The following is a 16044-nucleotide window of genomic DNA, read 5'->3' on the forward strand; positions in this document are numbered from 1 at the left end:
ATCTCAGGAGACACTGCTAGTTCTCCCCCTGGAAGGGCTGCAGGCTGCCACCCTGCCTCCGCTTACAGGGAGGGGAGGTGCTGGCTTGGCTTCCCAGAGTCCTAAGTTCCAGCATGGTGTGGATCTCAGGAGACACTGCTAGTTCTCCCCCTGGAAGGGCTGCAGGCTGCCACCCTGCCTCCACTTACAGGGAGGGGAGGTGCTGGCTTGGCTTCCCAGAGTCCTAAGTTCCAGCATGGTGTGGATCTCAGGAGACACTGCTAGTTCTCCCCCTGGAAGGGCTGCAGTGGGCTAAACTACCGCCGCTTGCCAGGGAGGGGAGGTGCTGGCTTGGCTTCCCAGAGTCCTAAGTTCCAGCATGGCGTGGATCTCAGGAGACACTGCTAGTTCTCCCCCTGGAAGGGCTGCAGGCTGCCACCCTGCCTCCGCTTACAGGGAGGGGAGGTGCTGGCTTGGCTTCCCAGAGTCCTAAGTTCCAGCATGGTGTGGATCTCAGGAGACACTGCTAGTTCTCTCCCTGGAAGGGCTGCAGTGGGCTAAACTACCACCGCTTACCAGGGAGGGGAGGTGCTGGCTTGGCTTCCCAGAGTCCTAAGTTCCAACATGGCGTGGATCTCAGGAGACACTGCTAGTTCTCCCCCTGGAAGGACTGCAGGCTGCCACCCTGCCTCCTCTTACAGGGAGGGGAGGTGCTGGCTTGGCTTCCCAGAGTCCTAATTTCCAGCATGGTGTGGATCTCAGGAGACACTGCTAGTTCTCCCTCTGGAAGGGCTGCAGGCTGCCACCCTGCCTCCGCTTACAGGGAGGGGAGGTGCTGGCTTGGCTTCCCAGAGTCCTAAGTTCCAGCATGGCGTGGATCTCAGGAGACACTGCTAGTTCTCCCCCTGGAAGGGCTGCAGTGGGCTAAACTACCGACACTTACCAGGGAGGGGAGGTGCTGGCTTGGCTTCCCAGAGTCCTAAGTTCCAGTATGGCGTGCATCTCAGGAGACACTGCTAGTTCTCCCCCTGGAAGGGCTGCAGGTTGCCACCCTGCCTCCGCTTACAGGGAGGGGAGGTGCTGGCTTGGCTTCCCAGAGTCCTAAGTTCCAGCATGGTGTGGATCTCAGGAGACACTGCTAGTTCTCCCCCTGGAAGGGCTGCAGGCTGCCACCCTGCCTCCGCTTACAGGGAGGGGAGGTGCTGGCTTGGCTTCCCAGAGTCCTAAGTTCCAGCATGGCATGGATCTCAGGAGACACTGCTAGTTCTCCCCCTGGAAGGGCTGCAGTGGGCTAAACTACCGCCGCTTACCAGGGAGGGGAGGTGCTGGCTTGGCTTCCCAGAGTCCTAAGTTCCAGTATGGCGTGGATCTCAAGAGACACTGCTAGTTCTCCCCCTGGAAGGGCTGCAGGCTGCCACCCTGCCTCCGCTTACAGGGAGGGGAGGTTCTGGCTTGGCTTCCCAGAGTCCTAAGTTCCAGTATGGCGTGGATCTCAGGAGACACTGCTAGTTCTCCCCCTGGAAGTGCTGCAGGCTGCCACCCTGCCTCCGCTTACAGGGAGGGGAGGTGCTGGCTTGGCTTCCCAGAGTCCTAAGTTCCAGCATGGTGTGGATCTCAGGAGACACTGCTAGTTCTCCCCCTGGAAGGGCTGCAGGCTGCCACCCTGCCTCCGCTTACAGGGAGGGGAGGTGCTGGCTTGGCTTCCCAGAGTCCTAAGTTCCAGCATGGTGTGGATCTCAGGAGACACTGCTAGTTCTCCCCCTGGAAGGGCTGCAGTGGGCTAAACTACCGCCGCTTACCAGGGAGGGGAGGTGCTGGCTTGGCTTCCCAGAGTCCTAAGTTCCAGCATGGCGTGGATCTCAGGAGACACTGCTAGTTCTCCCCCTGGAAGGGCTGCAGGCTGCCACCCTGCCTCCGCTTACAGGGAGGGGAGGTGCTGGCTTGGCTTCCCAGAGTCCTAAGTTCCAGCATGGTGTGGATCTCAGGAGACACTGCTAGTTCTCCCCCTGGAAGGGCTGCAGGCTGCCACCCTGCCTCCACTTACAGGGAGGGGAGGTGCTGGCTTGGCTTCCCAGAGTCCTAAGTTCCAGCATGGTGTGGATCTCAGGAGACACTGCTAGTTCTCCCCCTGGAAGGGCTGCAGGCTGCCACCCTGCCTCTGCTTACAGGGAGGGGAGGTGCTGGCTTGGCTTCCCAGAGTCCTAAGTTCCAGCATGGCGTGGATCTCAGGAGACACTGCTAGTTCTCCCCCTGGAAGGGCTGCAGTGGGCTAAACTACCGACGCTTACCAGGGAGGGGAGGTGCTGGCTTGGCTTCCCAGAGTCCTAAGTTCCAGTATGGCGTGGATCTCAGGAGACACTGCTAGTTCTCCCCCTGGAAGGGCTGCAGGTTGCCACCCTGCCTCTGCTTACAGGGAGGGGAGGTGCTGGCTTGGCTTCCCAGAGTCCTAAGTTCCAGCATGGTGTGGATCTCAGGAGACACTGCTAGTTCTCCCCCTGGAAGGGCTGCAGGCTGCTACCCTGCCTCCACTTACAGGGAGGGGAGGTGCTGGCTTGGCTTCCCAGAGTCCTAAGTTCCAGCATGGTGTGGATCTCAGGAGACACTGCTAGTTCTCCCCCTGGAAGGGCTGCAGTGGGCTAAACTACCGCCGCTTACCAGGGAGGGGAGGTGCTGGCTTGGCTTCCCAGAGTCCTAAGTTCCAGTATGGCGTGGATCTCAGGAGACACTGCTAGTTCTCCCCCTGGAAGGGCTGCAGGCTGCCACCCTGCCTCCGCTTACAGGGAGGGGAGGTGCTGGCTTGGCTTCCCAGAGTCCTAAGTTCCAGCATGGTGTGGATCTCAGGAGACACTGCTAGTTCTCCCCCTGGAAGGGCTGCAGGCTGCCACCCTGCCTCCGCTTACAGGGAGGGGAGGTGCTGGCTTGGCTTCCCAGAGTCCTAAGTTCCAGCATGGTGTGGATCTCAGGAGACACTGCTAGTTCTCCCCCTGGAAGGGCTGCAGGCTGCCACCCTGCCTCCGCTTACAGGGAGGGGAGGTGCTGGCTTGGCTTCCCAGAGTCCTAAGTTCCAGCATGGTGTGGATCTCAGGAGACACTGCTAGTTCTCCCCCTGGAAGGGCTGCAGTGGGCTAAACTACCGCCGCTTACCAGGGAGGGGAGGTGCTGGCTTGGCTTCCCAGAGTCCTAAGTTCCAGCATGGCGTGGATCTCAGGAGACACTGCTAGTTCTCCCCCTGGAAGGGCTGCAGGCTGCCACCCTGCCTCCGCTTACAGGGAGGGGAGGTGCTGGCTTGGCTTCCCAGAGTCCTAAGTTCCAGCATGGTGTGGATCTCAGGAGACACTGCTAGTTCTCTCCCTGGAAGGGCTGCAGTGGGCTAAACTACCACCGCTTACCAGGGAGGGGAGGTGCTGGCTTGGCTTCCCAGAGTCCTAAGTTCCAGCATGGCGTGGATCTCAGGAGACACTGCTAGTTCTCCCCCTGGAAGGACTGCAGGCTGCCACCCTGCCTCTGCTTACAGGGAGGGGAGGTGCTGGCTTGGCTTCCCAGAGTCCTAAGTTCCAGCATGGTGTGGATCTCAGGAGACACTGCTAGTTCTCCCCCTGGAAGGGCTGCAGGCTGCCACCCTGCCTCCGCTTACAGGGAGGGGAGGTGCTGGCTTGGCTTCCCAGAGTCCTAAGTTCCAGCATGGCGTGGATCTCAGGAGACACTGCTAGTTCTCCCCCTGGAAGGGCTGCAGTGGGCTAAACTACCGACGCTTACCAGGGAGGGGAGGTGCTGGCTTGGCTTCCCAGAGTCCTAAGTTCCAGTATGGCGTGGATCTCAGGAGACACTGCTAGTTCTCCCCCTGGAAGGGCTGCAGGTTGCCACCCTGCCTCCGCTTACAGGGAGGGGAGGTGCTGGCTTGGCTTCCCAGAGTCCTAAGTTCCAGCATGGTGTGGATCTCAGGAGACACTGCTAGTTCTCCCCCTGGAAGGGCTGCAGGCTGCCACCCTGCCTCCACTTACAGGGAGGGGAGGTGCTGGCTTGGCTTCCCAGAGTCCTAAGTTCCAGCATGGTGTGGATCTCAGGAGACACTGCTAGTTCTCCCCCTGGAAGGGCTGCAGGCTGCCACCCTGTCTCCGCTTACAGGGAGGGGAGGTGCTGGCTTGGCTTCCCAGAGTCCTAAGTTCCAGCATGGCGTGGATCTCAGGAGACACTGCTAGTTCTCCCCCTGGAAGGGCTGCAGGCTGCCACCCTGCCTCCGCTTACAGGGAGGGGAGGTGCTGGCTTGGCTCGAAAGTTGTTTTCTTTTAGAGCTTGAAATACTTCACTCCAAGCTCGTCTTAACCTGAAGGTCTGTGCTGAGAAGTCTGCCATGATTCTTAATAGGCTTTCTTTGATAGGTGAGTTATATCTTTCTCTAATATGTTTTTATGCTGTATGTCTGGGATCTTAATTATTATACATCTGGGTGTTGATTCATGTTGGTTATGACTGTTTGGCATTCTATATGTCTCACTTATGTGTATATCAGACTTTTTCCCCATGTTTGGGAAATTTTCTGCTATTCTGTGAATTTCTTAGTTATGTCCTTTGCATTGTCTCCTGCATCCTCACTAATGCCTACTAATCTTACATTGTTTCTCTTGGCATCATCTCAAAGCTGCTGGATTATCATTTCATGCTGCTTTGTTGTTTTTATAAGTTCTATCCTTTCATGGTCACTATCTGTGATCCTGTCCTCAAGGTTTGAAATTTTATCCTCAGCTTCATTTAAATGGTTTTGCCAGCTTTCAGTATTTTTTTGTTTCTTGGATATCTCTTTGAATTTATTTCATGGATTCTGCTTGTTTTCTACATTTTTCATTCAAAGTTTCAATCAATTTCTCATGCTTTGTATTTTTTTAATCTATTTCTTCTCTGTCTGTGTTGAGCAAATCCCTTACTAAACTTATTATTTCTGTCTTTACATAAAACATTACTTCTAACTGGATTTCCTCTGTAGTCTCACGGATTTGTTTCTTTACTTCATTTACTATCTTTCAGAGATTTCTGGTGTATGACTTTTGAAATCCTCTATTTCATTGTCGCCTATTTTTGAACCTGATGGACTAGATGTCTGAGATTGCATTTTGGTTTTTTGTTTTGTCTTTTTCATATTCTGGGCCAATGTCTGGTTATTCGATCCCAATAGACACTATTGTGGGCAGTGTGTCTCCTAGAGTCCTACTGTATGGTTGATATCTGCCCAATTGTTGACTACATAGTGGCCAGAACCTGCCGGGGTCCTCTGTCTGGGCAAGGGCCACCAAGACTCCTGTTAAACCAGCACTGCCAGTCCACTGCAGTTCAAGGTTCTGGGAGGGAGAGTGGGAGCCAAACATTCACAGCAGTGCTTGATCTAAGAGATGGAGAGGGTAGCCGAGGGCAGTGGGCCAAGCGAGGGGTGGGTGCGGTGGTCTTCTGGGTCAGCACATAGGTGGAGCACACTAGGTCACAGGCATAGCTCAGTGGCTGGAGCCTGGGTGGAGCATGGCAGTCACCCTCTGGCCGGCGGTGGTGAGAGGGTGTCGAGAGGCGCAGACCCAGCCTCCTCTATTTTCTTCAAGGAGTTATAATTTCAGGTCTTATCGTTAAGTCTTTAATCCAATTTGAGTTTATTTCTGTGTGAGATGTAAAGTAATTCTGATGCATATGAATATCTATTTTTCCCAACACCATTTGTTGAAGAGACTATTTTTCCCTGTCCTTCACCCTGTTAAAAATTGGTGGACCAATTTTGCATGGATTAATTACTGTGCTCTGTATTCTACATCACTGCCTCATATATCTTTATACTGGAAGTACACTATTTTGATAAATGTAGCTTTGTAATCAAGAACTATGAGGCCTCAGCTTTGTTTTGCCTTTCTCAAGATTAATTTAGTTATTTATGGACTTTTGCAGCTCCATATGAATTGTACAATTATTTTTCTTATTTCTGTAAAAATATTACTGGGATTCTGACAGAGACTGCATTGAACCTGTAGATCACTGTGGGTAGAATGAAAATTTTTGCACTATTAATTCTTCCAATTCATGAACATAAAAGGTCTTTCTATGTATTTATTCATTTTTTAATTTCATTCCACAATGTTTTATAATATTCAGTGGATATATCTTCTGACTACCTAGGTTTATTCTCAAGTTTTATTTTTCTTGATGGTATAAATGAAACTAAGTTCTTATTTCTTTTTCAGGTTGTATGTTGCAGGCTTACAGAAAACTGATTTTTGTATATTGATTTTACTTCATGCAATCTGAACAGATTACTCTTTTGTTGTTATAGATTCTTAAAGTATTTCATCATACAAGGTGATCTATGAACATGATGATGATTTATTTCTCTTCCATTTGGTTGCCTTTGTTTCTTATTTTTTATTCTGATTAGCACATCAAGTAGTACACTGAGCAGAAATGATGAAAGTAGATATCTTGGCCCTGTGCTTAATCTTAAGAAGACCTTTCAATTATTCATAATCTAGATATATTATTCATGGCATTTTCACATACAGCCTTTATTTTTTTAAGATAATTTCTTTTATTTCTAACTGGTTGAGTGTTTTGTCACAGTAAGGTATTAAATTTCATTAAATGTTTTTTTTTTGCATCTACTAAAATGATCATGCTATTTTCTCTTTGTTCCACTAATTTACTTTATCACATTGACTTATTTACCTGTGTTCCACAATCCATCCTTGCCTCTCAGGCACAGATTCTACTTGGTGACGGTGTGTGAGCCCATGCATGTGCTGCTGAATTCATTCACCTCGTATTTTATTGAGGGTGTATGTGTGGCTATATTTATCAGAGACATTAATCTGCAACTTTCTTCTTGTAGTATCTTTTCCTGAATAATTCTGGCCTCACAAAATGAATCTGGAAAGTTTACTTCCTGTTTAATTATTTGCAAGAGTTTGAGAAAGATTAACATTAATTCCTTAAACAAACGGTGGAATTCAGCAGTAATGCCATCCAGTCTCGAGGTCTTATTTGGTGGGAGATTTTTGTTACTGCTCAATCTCCTGATTAGCTGTTAAGGTTTGGATCTTAAGTGTCTGCTGAAGGTCACATGCTGAATATTTGACCCCTCTGGGGGATAGGAACATTGAGGAGGTGGACCAAAGGGGAGGTGGTGAGGTCCTCAGAGGTGACTTCCTCCCTCTCTTTGTTTCTCAGCTACTACAAGGTAAACAGGCTTTCCCTGCCAGAGCTCATGCCACTGTGATGAAACAAATCCAAAGCAACTGCACCAAGTGACCTTGAAATGCAACTATGAGAGGAAATAAACCTTTTTGCCTTTTAAGTTTACCAGTTCAGGCATTTTGTCATAATGACAGAAATGTGACTGGTACACTGGTTATATATGCTTGAATTTTCCATTTCTCCATGGCTTAATCTTTACAGTTTACATGTGTCTAGAAATTTAGCTATTTCTTTTTACATGAATTATTGGCAAGTGATAGTTCATAGTAGTCTCTTAGAATCCGTATTTTTGTGCAATCATTTATACTGTATACATTCTTTCAATTCTGATTTAATTTATTTGAGTCATTTTAATTACTTTAGCTAAATGTTTGTCAATTTTGTTAGTCTTCTCAAAATCCAGCTTTTAGTTTGGCTATTTTTTCTACTGTTCATTTATTTTATGTATTGTTGAAGTATACTGTAGTTTTTATTATTTCCTTCCTTATGCTTATTTGAGGCTTGATTTATTTTACTTTTTTCAAATTGCTTGTGGTGTAAATTGAGGGTTTTTTTGTTTGTTTTGTTTTTTTTTTACTTTGGGGTCTTCTTTTTCCAGGTTGGTATTTATGCCTATCAACTTTCCTCTTAGTACTATTTTTACTATATTACATAAGTTTTGGTGTTGAGTTTTAATTGTCATTAGTATCAATAATTCCTAATTTTTCTTTTTTCTTTGACCCAGTAGGTATCCATGAGTACATTTAATTTCTTTATTTTTTGTGAATTTTTCAGTTTTTCTCCTGCTATTGGTTTCTGATTATTCCACTGTGGTTGAAAGGATACTTGGTTTAATTTCAATATTCTTAACTCTCTTAACCCTTGTTCCATGACCTAGCATGTGATCTGTCTTGGAGAATATTCCATCGGTGCTAGAGAAGAATGTATACTATCCTGCTGCTGTATGGACTGTTGTGTACATACTTGTTAGTTCACTCATTGTTGCCCAGGTCCTCTGTTTATCTGTCTTTGGTCTAGACTGCTTTATTCAATATTGAAAGCAGTACATTGAAATATCTTAGCCTACAGAGAATCTGGGGGCCCCCAAATCTTTCTAGTGGAAGTCCCCACAAGAAAGATTTGAGAAAGCAAGTGTGTGTGTATGTGTGTGTGTGTGTGTGTGTGTGTGTGTGTGTGTGTGTATACACTCACAGGTATGGGTATGCATGTGTATAAATTGTTGCTTTCTGTCTTCATGAGTTCTTAGTCTCTTACTGGCTCTGGAATCTGCTATTCCCAGGTCCTCTGGGTGTGCTGCCCAGCTCTTTCTTGTTCTCAGCAGTTCTCCAGCATCTAAAATACACCAAGCATCTTCTGCACCCTGAGCTAGGTGACACAGAAAACAGTTCCTCAGGTAGGCCCCACCCCAAAACTGGTACATTAGATTCACAGTGCAACTCTTTACCTCCCCAGAGCTAGGAATTTGGGTTTTGCCCACTTGTTCTATGCTGTGCTAGGGAGGGGATTGTATGGCAAGAATGCCCCCCCCCCGTCTTCCTACGGACTTCACACAGCTGATTTCACTCTCACTAGGGCACAGCAGCTCCCTAAACTGGCTCAGATATTCCCACACAGGAAATTGGTCCATATGTTGCTAAACTGTATCCCACTATCAGGTGACACTTCTCACGGTCACATCCTGGCACTTCAAAGTTAGCAGTGTCAGGTAGAAAGGGAACTCTGGAAGGTTTCATATTTTCTAACAGATACTGTGGTGATCTGAAGATACTTCAGTGATCTGAAGATCACTGGCCAGATCTAGTCACATGACCTCAACTAAGTTCCAAGGAGCAGGAAAGCAACTCCCTCCCTGAAAAGTGGGGAACGAAGCATGTGTTCTGGAAAACAACCACAACAGGACATGTGGTGTCACAGTAAACAAAATTCATGTAGTCACAATCACATATGAACAATAACCATACAACCATACAGAGAAGACCAAAACCTATGGTGTGAGTCCTGAGGAATGAAAATTAAGGAAAGCTGAGTTGCATGGAGGTGGGGTAGGGCCACGGTGTAAAAGAGCTGAGCCTCCATCTTCCCCAGTAGGAAGGCACAAGAATCAGAGTCAACCAATCACAGGATGAGCCTGTTATTTAAAATATAAAAAAAAAAAAAAACAAGTAGACCATATGTTTCCCCAAAAGATCTTTAAGTGGTTAGAGTTAGGACCAAGAGTGCCACTTTTTCCTGTAAGTCTTTTGGTGCTTTTTTACTTTCTGAAATATGTCAAATATTATTTTGAAAAAGAAGGAAAACATTAGGTTTAACTTTTCAATGCTAGGAGAAAAGTGCTTCGTGTCTAGCAGAGACTATGACTTTCTCTCTTAAGTGCACCATGATGCCACATGTCCTCCTATGAAGGGGACAGAAGAATGCAGAGAGAGGCCTTAATGACTTCCTCACCACTTAACTCCAGACGCTCGAACCTGGAGCCAATTCTGTGTCTGCTTCCATTTTCACCACCAACAAATGAGCACTGTGAAGAGCAAAGGAAACTAAAAGAACTGAGTCTCTTCCACTTGGAGGATGATTTGCAGACTTTTGTATATCTCCAGTAACCAGGTCTAATCCTGTGTTAGCCCCTGGGAAGCACAAGAGGGTAATTATGTAACTAAAAATCCCAGTCATTTTAATACAAACCCTTTTGTATTAAAATTAAAATTGAAGTCAGTGGGCATCTTTGTGGGTTTAACCACTGAACACACTCTTAGGACTCCTTTGAAAGGTTTTATGGTGCCTCTAAATTTTTGGGATTCCTTTGTAGCTCTCAGAAATGAATAAGAAACATTTGCTTTTTAACCTGATAACACACAGATATTTTAGATCAGCCATTTTTCAAACCTGTGCTTTTTTAAAAAAAAATGCACTAAGAAAGAACTATTTTGGTTCCAAGAAAAGTCTGTTTTTCTGTAGGCATCTGGCTAGGGTAGTGTATCTAGTAACAAGGCAATTCAGCTTTCTTGATTGTACTCACATAGGTATAAACCATGATATCTCTCTCTCTCTCTCTCTCTCTCCCCGCTCCCTCTCTCATCAGAATCCCTGAATTACCCCTGTTTTCTTTCCAAAGATTATGATAAAGGTGTTTGTAGGAAAAGGGTTGCTATAGGTTAGGTCGGTACAAGCCTCATATATCCAATAGCAGGGGGCCTTTGGAAGGCAATTGGATTACAAAGAAGCTATAGCTAACTTGCTATTAAGGAGCTGTTTACTGGGGATGGTGACCTGGGAGGGTGCAACTGCCTCCCGGCTCCTCCCTCCTCTCTCTCCTTCCTGGCCTCCATGATGTGAGCAGCTCTCCTCTGCCAAACCCTTCCACCATGCTGCTTCTGCATTCAAGCCAGTTGACCATGGACTAAAAATGTGAGCCAACATAACCCTCTCCCTCTTTCAGTTGCATGTATTTGCCAAGTATTTTGTCTCTGGGATGAGGAAAGAGATAGAGATGAGACTCAAGATAGGGGAACTAAGGGCTTATAATGACACCCTATGGCAGGTGTTATACTGAGATGCTGAAAAATTAAAATAGTTAATTAAAAGATAGTTATTAACAAAAATAGTTAATTAAAAGGATAGTTATTAGCAGTATTGTCATTCTGTGCTGAGCTCGTTACCCTAGTAGCTAAGCACCAACCACATAGTTCTAGATTAACTGACGGCGTTGTCATGCTGTTCTGTATGCGTCTTTCCCCCCTACTCCAGTAACCTGTTTGCTGTGTCAACTTTGTTCCCCTTGTAAGAGACAAATGATGCTGTGTCAACCATTGTTCCCTTTATGAGAGACATTTGTTTCTGAAATTGGTAGACTAAGGGCTATGAATTTGCTAACCACCCACTGTGAAATGCCTCCAACCTCAAGCAAAGGGGAACAAAGGTTCACTTTGTTTCTGTTCCATCACTATGTACTTAATGATCAATGAGCTAATCATAAATGAACTATGAAAATCAGTCAAAATTCTAACTCAGTTGCACAGCTTTGCAAATTCCATCTGCACTGTGTCACTGGGCGAGCTAAAATAAAAGCACTTCTTTTTAAAACAATATCATCTTGCCCTGTTTTTCATCTCAGGGGCCTTTTTTGGGGGAGGGTACAACAGTAGCATCCTGCATTTCAAAGCTCACCTCTTGCCTGCTTTCCACATTGTTCTCCTCATGTGATTCTGTGGAGTTTATCATCTCTACTCCCTCCTCCCACCTCCAGGCAGACGGAAGACCTGGACCAATCAAAGGCAAGGTTACATTCTCAGTGAGGCAAAAGCAAAGTCCGTGAATAAATCCCCAAGGGTCCCCTTCACTTTGATGCAGCCACTTAATCGGCTTCCATGTGCCCGGGATTGTGCTGAACATCCATAGCCTCATGAGTACCCTGTGGAGAAACCATTCTGTGATCCCCTTTAGGCAAACAGAGAGACTGTGCCCTACTGGCAGGGGTCAAGGTGCAGCTGGGTGCCCACACACCTCATTGCCTTCGGCTCGGTGCTTGCCATGGTCTTGGGGTGCTGAAGAGTCTTCCCGTAGGGCAGCTCCAGGAACTTGAGGAAGAGGCAGATCTTGGGTAGGCAGGAAAATGTGAGGAAAAGCTCAAGAGATGCTGCCAGGGACTTTCCCCTTCCTCCCTCTTCCTGCTGAGTCACTCTGTCCAGCCTGACACAGCACAGGCCCTCAGTGGTTCTCAGCAGCTCACTCTGACCTCACCCAGCTCCTCTGTCCCCTCATGGGCCCTGCTGTGGCTCTCAGGACATCCTCTACTACCATGCTTTCTCCTCGAGCCAGGGAACTCGCACTGAGCTCCCTCTCCTGGACTGTGTGTCCATTGGAAGGTGCTAGGATGTCATTCATTGTCAAAGTTCATTGAACGAGTTCAAACAGTGGGACCTGTCCAATGTCACAAAATTAGTTACATGTGAACATATGTACTACAACTTCAGATGCAAAGCTTTTCCTACTATACTTTTCTAAACCTTGAACATATTTCCCTTTTCTAAAAAAAAAAAAAATCCCCCGTATAATTCAGCTAACACTATGGGGAAAACTAGTATAACCATTTGAAGGAGAATAGAGCACAGATAAGATGTAGGATGGAAACACGAAATTGAGAGGCAAAAAGAGGGCACAAAGAAAAGTCTCGCTTCCTCCAAATTATAGCATAGAGGTGATGCCAGGCCTGCAGCTTGCCTATGTGTAAGGAAAAATAGGGACTTGGACTTGACATTCAGGTTTCATTTCTGTGTATCTTGATGCTGAAGCCTACAGATTCTGCAGAATGAATAAAATACAATTATTCTAATTAATGTCAAGAACAGTGTGAGGCTTGGGATCTTCCCCAAATGCAGCTGGAGCACACGCTCAAGGCCCCCAACTCCCAGGTCAGAGACAAAGGAGAGTCTGTCACACCCCAAGAAGCCAGGACTTGGCATTCTTCACCTGGGTTCCCTGAGCCACAGCTCTCACAGAGCTACATGGGAAGAATTGTAAATTGTGTTACAGCAGAGAGACACTGATCTTGATGGACCCAGCCGATTTATTAAGCATGCTTCCACTTTCTCCCAGGAAGGCATTGTCTTTATATGGGAATGCAGTATGTTCGCCCTTTGTTCTGCAGAGAAACACTATTTCTGTCATCCAAGCTTCTTCATGGTTCAGAACTCCTGGTCTAGACAGATAGAAACAAAGGCAGCCTATGTCTATGCTCAGAAAATGTACAAAAGCATAGTAAACCAATGGATAATCATCACCCCTAAATTACCTGGTTGTCCCCTTGACTGACTTATTAAACTCTTTAGCCGTCATTTGCCTGACAGATAAGCTGCACCCCGGAAATGCAGTAGTGAGCCAGCCCTGACCTGGCTACTGGCTTCAGGCAGCTTATGCTTTACTGGGGAAAGGAGGTATTAACTAAGATAGCTTGTAAGTATGTGTGAAAAACAACAACATGGAAGAACTTGAAGAGAAAAGTCAATAGCACTGGGGAGGGGTCACGGGAGGTGTCAGGAAGGCGTGTCACGGGGAAGTTTGAGTGGAGAAAGGCTGTCCTGGAAAAGTGAGTCTTGAGACAAAAGCTGAAGGGTGAATCAGAATGAATGAGGCAAAGAGGAGAGGGGAGAAATCCCGGGGAGATAGAATGGGACAAGCAGCCGTCACAGAGCAGGAGGAAGCGTGTCAGCCCAGAGTGGGGGAACCGCAGTTGGGCCAAAGTTCTAGTGGCATCTCATTTCCCTCTCAGTAGTGGCCCATGGGGGATTCAGAGGTGCAGATATATGTGGGCCCAGTAAGGCTAGAAGACAGGTGGGATCAGTGCCATCCATGTAACCTTGGTCAGTAATCCAAGAGCAACAGGGTGGTATTAAAAGCTTTTAAATACGATCAGGTTTTTATTTCAGAGATGTCACTTTGGACCTAGGTATGAAGAAGAGGTAAGGGTGTGGGGATTAACAGGGAAGCATCTTCCAGTACCATAGCTCAGACAAGAGTCCAGGCTGAATGGCAAGAGAGGAAAAAAGGGATAGGAGAGGTATTTGGAGGATGCAACCAGTAGGACGTGAAGTGAGAGATCTGAGTGGACCAAAGGTAACTCCAAGGTATTCAGCTGGTGCCGCCAGTAAAAACATTAAGGCATAAACAGGGATTCAAGGGAGCAGACACAGAACTCAGATGAAAATCTGGGCTGGAGCTTTAAATCATGAAACCCACTAGCTCTAGACGGTAAGGGAAGGGTTGGGCATAAGAAAGACATCCAGGGATGGGACAAGAGACTGCGTGGGACAGGGACCCAAAGACAGCCAGCATTCAGCGGAGAGAGTATAGGTGGCATGCAAAGGTAGGAAGGACGTCTCTAGACAGCAGGTTCCTGAAGGTGAGGAGGAGAGACAGCCTCGGGGAGAAGTGGGTCCCAACCACTTCAAAGCTGCTGAGCAGTGAGCTGGTGAAAACCAGAGAAAGCCACTAAATAGACTGAGGGCGAGCTTGTGGGGAGTGAAGACTGATACAGATCAGAGTCCGCCAGCCAAGGAACAGGAGGAAAGTCACGGAGACCAGGAACCTAGGGTCACTGTGAACACTCAGACTGTAGCAACAAGGACATGGGAAGGGCAGTGGGCAGCTGGGCACACAAGTGTCCTGTTCTGAAGGCAGAAGGGGCTTAGGGACACCAGGATGCTGCCGGCAGGCATACTCAGTTGAGATGAAGGGAAGAGACCACAGGAAGCACAAGGAGGGCTGTCAGGCCTTGGGGGTCCTGGAAATAGGGGACAGCAGCCTGAGAGAACCAGGCAGCTGAGCTGGTCACCAGCAGGAAGAGGCTGTGGGCAGCGCTGCTGGAATGCACAGCAGAAAGGAGACTGGGACACAAAGGGAACTGAGATTCTGGGGGTGGTGGAGGTCTGCAGTGGCTGTGCCGAGTGGAGAGGGCCAGGAGCAGGAAAGGGCACCGCAGAGTACACACACATACATGCACACGCACATGCACACTCACACACACACTCAGGGCAGGGCCCAAGTCCCTCTCCTGCTCTCCTCCTCCCCTTGACCCCGTGCTTCCCCTTTCAGATCCAGTCACCCCTGGATTTCCCACCACCAGGTCGCACCCCCACCGGGGGACACCTCCTCAGCCACAGGAACTGGGCAGAGGGCAGAGGAGAGAAGATTCCAGCACTCATGACCTCATGTCTGTCCTTTCCTCCATGGCCCATTTACAGAAACAAACTCAAAGGCGCCCAAGGCTGTTCTCTCTGCCTCTATTCAGGGAGTGACAAGATGCCGATATTCTGAAGAGGGGGACGGCCCTGACAGTTACTAAATTCAGAGTCTCATTTTTCTAACAAGGAAAGTAAAACCCGGGGGCTTTGTGTGATCCGTGTCATCTGTGGGAACTTCACATTCCTGGAGGCCGTGCAGTGCCACGGGGTTAATCCTGTGACACGGGGCTCCTGTGACACAGAGGCCAGGGCAGGTGCCAGAGATGGGGCTCATCCTTCTGAGCGAACTGCACTGCTGTTCAGGTCAAATGCATTTTGAGTCTGAGAAAAAAACCTCCCGTGTCTTAATGGATGAGAAACTGTGCCACCTAATTACAGAAGGAGCAGAAGAGGAAGAAAACTCATTTAAGAAAGGATTGAGAGCCAGGTTTCTGGAGCTGGGAGCAGAGTGCTCTGTGGAGTGGAAGGAAAATCCTTTCTGACCTGGAAGTGGCCCTCACTTAGAATGCGTTTTATAGCTCCCGAGGCTCCAAGGACAGGTGGGCCAGAGCCCTGAGCACTACTGGGCTTTGAAGAGACCGGGGATAGAAGGACCAGGACGCTGCAGAGAGCAGGGGCTGGCGCCTGGGCGGGCAGGCCGGGAGCTGGCCGGGTGGGGGATCCCAGAGCAGGTGCTGGGGCGCACAGCCTCTGCTGCCGGGAGTCAGGTGCGGTTCCTGGAGGCGCACGGCTGGGACAAAGCGTCCCCACAGGGCCCAGTGCCTCTGACAGAAGCTGACAGCCTCTGCAGGAGCTGAAGCCGCGGGCACTGCAGCGCTCACACTTTGGCCACTGTGGGAGAGTCATCCCGAGGACGCGACAGGTGAAATGGAGGGCAAATGTGCTCGGCAACTGCCTGTAGGGCAGTTTCTGTTTTTAGTCTTCCCTCGTCTCAGAAAAAAGAAGAAGAAAAAACAAAGACCCTCCAAAAAACCCCATGAGCATAACGCGCATTTGCCAGTGCCGAAATGAAGCAGGAAGCAGTCAGGATGGAGGAGAAAGGTGCAGAAAGCCTGGGGCAGGGAAAGCCGCGGTTACTAGGGACAGAAGACCCCGCTATTTCAGACAA

The sequence above is a fragment of the Cavia porcellus genome, unplaced genomic scaffold, assembly GCF_034190915.1.
Source record: "Cavia porcellus strain 051 isolate PalLab524CR breed Dunkin Hartley unplaced genomic scaffold, mCavPor4.1 scaffold_26, whole genome shotgun sequence".
NCBI lineage: Eukaryota > Metazoa > Chordata > Mammalia > Rodentia > Caviidae > Cavia > Cavia porcellus.